The following is a 7,989-nucleotide window of genomic DNA, read 5'->3' as shown; positions in this document are numbered from 1 at the left end:
CCGGGAGCCGGCCGTGCGGTTCAGAGTAGCGAGGCCACGTCTGACCGACCAGGACGTCGACAAGGAAGTAGCCACCCGTTTGTGTAAGGAATAAATGGGTCCATAGGCTCACAAAAATAATGTGAAAGGACAGGAAATGCCTTGTGAAGAAAGAGTAGCAGTCACGGGAGTGAGGGAGACATCTTACATCATTTGTAGTTTTTACCGTTTTTGTTCATTACATTTTTCCCTTCAAATAAGAAAATGTAAATTTTTTTTTCTCTGAGACTGTTTCTCGGTGTTATTTTGTGGGGGACTTAGGCTACTGCACTCGTTCTCTGAACCAGGGCTTAGCCTGGCATCGGGAGTTCTTTGAGGGCTTTTTTCACTCTACACAAGGCAGATCTTTCATAGAAGCAGGATGAAGCTGAGCCAAAGGAACAACCCACTCTTAATGGGTGACAGTTTTCTGAACCTAGGGGACAGTGAGGCAACTCCGGCCAAAGTCAGCTAGTGGTAAAAAAAAAAAAGTGTATCTCTCCTGTTAGTCTCAGATTCAGGACATAGGAAAAGCCAGAATTGAAAATTGCTCTTTTAGATGGCAGAGAATAAAATCACAGCACCCTATTGGACATTTTGGGTATTGGAGACACTCAGTTCAATCAGTTCAGTCGCTTAGTCATGTCCGACTCTTTGCAACCCCATGAATTGCAGCACACCAGGCCTCCCTGTCCATCACCAACTCCCGGAGTTCACCCAAACTCATGTCCATCGAGTCGGTGATGCCATCCAGCCAATCTCATCCTCTGTAGTCCCCTTCTCCTCCTGCCCCCAATTGAGAGGCTAATCAGGCCTTTTTGTTCAAGTGAAAATACCATACTCCATAACATGGCTGGTCTAGCTCCAGTAGCAACTTGGCTTTACAAGAACTGGCAGCTACTGTCAGGTTGAAACATTATCCTCTCTGGCCCTGCCCCCGCCAACCCCTTTCACCTCAAGCAAATTCACTGGGTCAATAGGGTCCTTGATTCACAGACATTCTCTTAAAGTCTGGGCTTAATTCACTCATGGTTTGGTTTTGGTGTCCAGCGGACCCCAGTGGCTCACCAGCTGTGTTGATATGAAAGCAGACATACTTTTCTTAATGGCCAGAACCGAAGACTATTCTCAGAGCTCTGGCCAATACTCACCTTGACTTTCTGACCCTTGAATTGTTGCCAGTGGTGTAGTTGTCTGATCTGTCACTTTGAAGAGTAGACCAACAGATTAAAGACATTACTCTTTGGGGCTGCAGTCTTAGCTCAGCTGGTAAAGAATCTGCCTGCAATGCAGGAGACCCAGTTTCAATTCTTGGGTTGGGAAGATCCCCTGGAGAAGGGATAGGCTTCCCACTTGGGTTTTCCTGGTGGCTCAAATGGTAAAGAATCCACCTGCAATGCAGGAGACCTGGGCTCGATCCCTGAGTTGGGAAGATTCTCCGGAGGAGGGCATGGCAACCCACTCCAGTATTCTTGCCTGGAGAATCCTCATGGACAGAGGAGTCTGATGGGCTATAGTCCATGGGGTTGCAAAGAGTCAGAGACAACTGAGCGACTAAGCACAGCACAGCTTCAGACTGTCTAGATCAGTTGTAGATGTATTGGGGCTTCCCTGGTAGCTCAGTTGGTAAAGAATCTGTTTGCAGCACAGGAGACCTGGGCTCAATCCCCGGGTCGGGAAGATCCTCTGGAGAAGGGCATGGCAACACACTCCAGTATTCTTGCCTGGAAAATCCTAGGGACAGAGGAGCCTGGCAAGGCATAGTCCATGGGGTCCCAAGAGTCGGACACGACTTAGTGGCTAAACCACTATTTTTGATGAAGACAAACAGAATTAAGCTCTCAAGCCTGCCCCTTCCTGATCACTGACTACCACTTGCAATAGAAATCACCCTGGAAATTCCAGTGTACCCCCCATCATAGGCTGGCAGAAGTAAAGGATTTTATGTTCCTGATGTAGAAGCCAGCAGTTAACTTGGGAGGTAGCAAAGCTTATGCTTTGTTCTGTTGAGGGGGACTTGTACCTCCTGGCAAAAGTTGCCCCATTGATTTTGTGTTAAAAGAGGACACATGGGGCGCTGACCTCCCTATTCGTGGGAAACTATCTGCCCTTTGACCCCGTCTCAGGGCTGCCAGGGATGTCTCACCACTGTTGAGACATTTTTTCAGAAGAAGGTGGTTTTTCATCTGACAAGCCAATTCTGGACACATTGACTTGGCCCTTGAAATGAAATGAAACTTAACACGTGTTTTTTGCTGTTGTTGTTAAAAGGCTTAAAATGTATTTTAATAAGTTCATGTTGCATTATTTCATTTCTCAGAAAAACTTCAAAGGTATTAGGGACAAATCAAACATGGTACACCAATCAAAAATGCACAGCATAACTCCCTAAGATAGGCAAAGCTAAGAGCCACCGTCTGACATTCAGCATACAGCAACCCTGTTCTCAAGATTGTACTAGGCCTGTCAAGTAAGCTGTGAATGGCAACATCACAGACACAAAAGGGCCATTTCTGGGTTGTCCTTACCCAAGAAAAAGATGGAGGCAAGTTTAACACAAGATTTTTTAAAGATACACTAAATGAAAATCTTTAAGAGAAAATGTCTTCCTTGGGACATGAAAGGGTAATATATGGGACATAACAGAACTGTATGTATGTTGTCTGTGACCTCTGTGGACATGTGCCTTAATTCCCACCTGGGAGTGATTGGAACAGTGGGGCCAAGGTCATTGGGGGATGTTTGGTTTTTGTGGTATATGTGGCAGGATCTCTGGGGTGAGACAGTGCACTAAGTCGTGTCCGACTCTTGCGACCCCATGGACTGTAGCCTGCCAGGCTCCTCTGTCTATGGGATTCTCCAGGCACGAATACTGGAGTGGGTTGCCATTTCCTTCTCCAGGTGAACACGTGTTTTTGATTGGCCCATTTGCCATCTAACAATGATCTATCTTTTGTAATAAAGTTTATACAACCATGACTGATAGTCAGGGTATTCAAGGGACCTGCCAAACTCCTTCATCATTTCCTCTTCTACTCACCTAAGTTGGGTTGTTTGGTTACTATATTAATTTCCCATCACTGCTGCTGCTAAGTCACTTCAGTCGTGTCCGACTCTGTGTGACCCCATAGACGGCAGCCCACCAGGCTCCCCCGTCCCTAGGACTCTCCAGGCAAGAACACTGGAGTGGGTTGCCATTTCCTTCTCCAGTGCATGAAAGTGAAAAGTGAAAGTGAAGTCACTCAGTCATGTCTGACTCTTAGCGACCCCATGGATTGCACCCCACCAGGCTCCTCTGTCCATGGCACTCTCCAGGCAAGAGTACTGGAGTGGGGTGCCATTGCCCTCTCCATGGTACTGTAACTAATTATTGCAAATTAGTGGCTTAAAATAATACAAATTTAACAGTTTTTAAGGTTAGAAGTCCAAAATGGGTCTTGTTGGGCTAAAATCAAGGTATTGGCAGAATGTATTCCTTCTAAAGTTTCTAGGGGAGAATATTTTTCCTTGTCTTTTCCAGCATTCCTTGGCCCATGGCTTCTTCCTCTGTCTTCAAAGCCAGCAGTGCCCAGCTAAGTGTTTTTCAACATGCTATGTCTCTGACAAGTACCTCCATCTTTCACCTATAAGGACCCTTGTGATTAAATTGTATCCACCTGGATATCCAGAGTACTCTCCCTATCTAAAGGTTCATAATTTCATCACATATAAAGAGTTACTTTTGCTGTATAAGGGAACCTATTCACAGAGAATAGGAAGTGGACATAGTTGGAGGCCACTATTCTGCCTACCCCAGTTTCTAAACTCTGCTGTTCTTAAATCTCTACTTGCCTGATTCCTGAATAATCCTTAAGAAAAAATGGCAGGGAACTTCCCTTGTGGACCAGTGGTTAAGAATCTGCCTGCCAATGCAGGGGACGTGGGTTCAATCCCTGGTCTTGGAAAATTCCACATGCTGTAGGGACAACTGAGCCCATGCTCTAGAGTTTACAAGCCACAACTACTGAAGCCTTTGTGCCCTAGAGCCTGTGCTCTGCAATAAGAGAGGCCACCACAATGAGAAACCCTCACACCACAACAAAGAATATCCGTTGCTTGTGCAACTAGAGAAAGCCCGAGTGCAGCTGCGAAGACCCAGCACAGACAAAAATAAGTAAATAAAGTTAAAAAAAAAAAAGAAAAAAGGTAAATATGTGAGATTATACAGGCTATGTTTTAGGTTTCCACCCTCACCATTCCCTGAAATGGTGCTTCCTTGTTTCACTGATGAGCAACAACAAGCAGGCCTGTGTTATCCCTTCCAGGTGGCTATCCAGAAAGAATCCTAAGGGATGAAAATAAAGTTTAATTCTGCTTTGTTCAGCTGAATTTTCTTGTTGGAGTAAAACAGTCTTGAATCATGAGAATAATTATTACTTGATTAAGTGCACTGCTTTCTGACTCCCCCTTCAGTGGCCCACATAGGCCAAAGTAGGAGATACAGTGAGTCTCTGAAATTTTTGTAACAATGCCTTTGTCTCAGTCCACGACTTCATATCCTGGGTGTGAAATTGAGTTAATTGTTGGAAAGATAAAGATATAACTTCTGAATTGGAATACACTGAAGAGAGAGCAGCAGTGTTGGTAATTTGGAGCAGGGTGACTCTTATGTCCTGGGAGATGCAGGGAGTTAATGGAGGTAGCCAGTGTTCTCTTTGCCCCTCTCATACAGCACTGATTCAACAGCTGTAGCTGGCAATGTGACCTGCAGGCAGATTTCTCATATTCACCTATGAGAAACAGGTGAAACTGTGAAAACAGAAAAACTGTGAAAACAGAAAAACTGATTTCCAGATTCCAGGCAATGTGTAATGAGTTTCAAGTTGTCTCTCCCAGCCTCACAACAAGAAAAAAGCTGAACAAGCTGGGAATCAACCGTTCTTCTCAGATCTAATAGATAATTGATCCTAAAATTGTAGAGACAGCCAAATAAAGGGAATCAAAACTTCTTGGTGCAGAAGCCACTACTGGAGGCAGTGCCTGTGTGCCTGCTAGGTTGCTTCAGTTGTGTCCTATTCTTTTCGACCCTCTGGACTGTAGCCTGCCAGGCTCCTCTGTCCAAGGGATTCTCCAGGCAAGAATACTGAAATGGGTTGCTGTGCCCTCCTCCAGGGAATCTTCCTGACCAAGAGACTGGAGGCAGTACGAGGATATTAAAACTTAAAACTTGAATTGGAAAATTTCTGGAGGCTCAGTGTAGACAAGCTTGAAAGTTAACAACTCCAGAGAGTGCCAGTTTTAGAGGGGTCTTCACACTCGTGAATTTTACCCCCAGTGACCAAAGCACTCCATTTGCTCCTTGTAGGGGTGGGAGAAAAGTAACCATTTTGAATACACCCTGAGTATTCTGTTCTCCTTAACAAAAGTCTGCCCTCCAAGGGAAACTGTTCTACTAGAATTTAACCTACTGTGGTTTACTGGTACCTACATGACATAGGGGAAGGAAAAACCCCAATTTCAACCTCCTCCTGCCTGGCACACGTGGGAAGGGAAACACCCAATTCCAGTTTTCTCTAGCCTCCTATCTCACCTGAGGTAGGGGAGCAAGGAACAGAACAAAACCTGAGAAACACTTGTAAGGTCATAGCCCAGGAATACAGACTCAATTACATACTGAGACCTAATCATAAGTTATATAGAGTGCTTCCCCAGCCCCACACATTAACTACACTCCATTAGGGACCCTGTATCATAAAAGGGGATTATAGCTGCAAGAACTGCAGAACTCAGACCTTAAGTAGTCTCTAGGGAAATCCAAGGACAAAAGGGGAGACAGTAACGAATACACCAGAGAGGAAATTTTAGCCTCTATTACCTACACCTATAGCAAACAATAAGTAAGTACCTTCTAACCAGATAAACGTAAATCCTCACACTAAAAGCCTATTTACCTCAATTTCTTTTACCCAATATGTCATGTTTTACTTGCAACCAAAAATCTACAAGGAAGACTAAAAGACAAAAGCGGGTTGAAGAGACAGGGTAAGCATCAGGATCATACTTGGACATGGCATAGATTTTGGAAGTACGAGGGTTCTAATGGAAAAAGTGGACAACGTGTGTGCTAAGTTGCTTCAGTCATATCTGATTTTTTGCGACCCTATGGACTGTAGCCATCAGGCTCCTCTGTCCATGGGATTCTTCAGGTAAGAATACTGGAATGGGTTGTCATGCCCTTCTCCAGGGGATCTTCCTGACCCAGGGATTGATCTTCTGTCTCTTACATCTCCTGCATTGGCAGGCAAATTCTTAAATGTGTAATATAAACATAGAAGTGGATGTTCTAAGGAAGAATCAAAATGAAGTGCTAAATGTAAAAACAAAACAAAAACCAGAAATCAAGTATGCCTTTGATGGGCTCATCAACAGACTATATACATTGAAGGAGAGAATCGATGCACTTGTAAAAATATGCCAATAGAAATTTCCAAAGCAGAAGTAAAAAGAGAAAAATGTTTTAAATGAAAGAGACTATCAAAGAACCTTGATGAAATAACAGGTGTAGCATACATGTAAAGGAAATACCAACAGGAGGGAAAGAGAAAAGAACAAAAAATATTTGAAATAATGATGGCTGAGACTTTCCAAAATAATGACACCAAACCACAGGAATCTCAAAAAACACCAAGCAGAATAAATAACCCCCAAATTACAACGAGACATACATAAAGAAAATGGAAATTAGAGAAAACACTGAGGCAAGTAAGAAAAAAAAATCTCACCTATTGAGAATCAGCACAAGAATTGCTTCAGATTTCTCTTCAAAAACCACGGAAGGAAGAAGAGAATGGAGTGAAATATTTAAAGCATTGAAAGGAAAAAAAAAAAAAAACAACCACACCCACTAAACTCGAATCCTGTAGCCTAAAAAGTTATCCTTCAAAAGTGAAGGAGATACAAGTTTCACTACGCTAACAGCTCCATGGAGATTCCTAAATTCCCAATTGCACCTGAAATTGCACTGTAACTGCTGATGGCTGTGAACTTCCTAGATTGTTAAATAAATTATACTAAACTGTTAAAAAAAGAAAAAAGTGAAGGAGAGGGACTTCCCTGATGGTCCAGTGGCTAAGACCATGCTCCCAATGCAGAGGACTAAGGTTAAATCCTTGGTCAGGGAACTAGATCCTATATGTGACAACTAAGACCCAGTGTAGCCAAGGCAAAGCAAAGGAGAAATAAATACTTTTTCAGGCAAAAATTGAGAGGATTTGTTGCCAGTCATCCTGCCTTGTGAGAAATATCAAAAGTTTTTTAGAGAGAAAGAAAATGATAAAGGTTAGAAACTCAGATCTAAATGAAGAAAGGAAGATTATTAGAGAAGAAATAAGTGAAGGTAAAATGAAAACCATTTTTCCCCCTATTCTTCAAAGAGATAACAGTTTGTTCAAAATAATAGCAACAATGTAGTTAGTAATCATAGCTGTAATAGAAGCTAGGAAGAAGGAATTGGGAATATTCTAAGATTCTTGTGTTACCATAAGGCAGTACAGTGTTATTTGAAAATGAACTTGGATTAGTTACAAGTACATGTAGCAAACTCTAGGGTAACCAGTATAAAAGGATTTAAGTATAATATGCTGAGAGGAGAATAATCTTATAGAATCCTCTATTAAAAATGGTAGAAAAAGAATATGATAAAAAAGGAAAAAACAGGACAGTGCATAGAAAACAAATGGTATATATTAACCCAGCTATATAAATAATTATTAATTATCTAATTTGTTAATCATCATCAAAAGAGACTGTCCTTGTGAATTAAATCAAGACCTAACTGATGACTACAAGAAAACTTATTATTAAGACACAGATACATTAATAGTGAATGAATGGAGAAAGATATACTACATTAACAGGAGGGATAAACAGTAGAAATAAACACTTTTTCAGGCAAAAATTGAGAGGATTTGTTGCCAGTCATCCTGCCTTGTG

General features: G+C 42.3%; 1 long non-coding RNA gene across 1 annotated transcript in view; it reads left to right on the top strand.

The window, feature by feature from the left end:
• LOC139176716 (uncharacterized) overlaps window positions 1-7,989 on the top strand; it is a 31,173-nt gene that overhangs the window by 668 nt on the left and 22,516 nt on the right. The window lies entirely within an intron of this gene.

This window comes from Bos indicus, chromosome 17 (assembly GCF_029378745.1).
Source record: "Bos indicus isolate NIAB-ARS_2022 breed Sahiwal x Tharparkar chromosome 17, NIAB-ARS_B.indTharparkar_mat_pri_1.0, whole genome shotgun sequence".
Classification (NCBI taxonomy): Eukaryota; Metazoa; Chordata; class Mammalia; order Artiodactyla; family Bovidae; genus Bos; species Bos indicus.
This window is presented reverse-complemented; position numbering and strand designations above follow the sequence as displayed.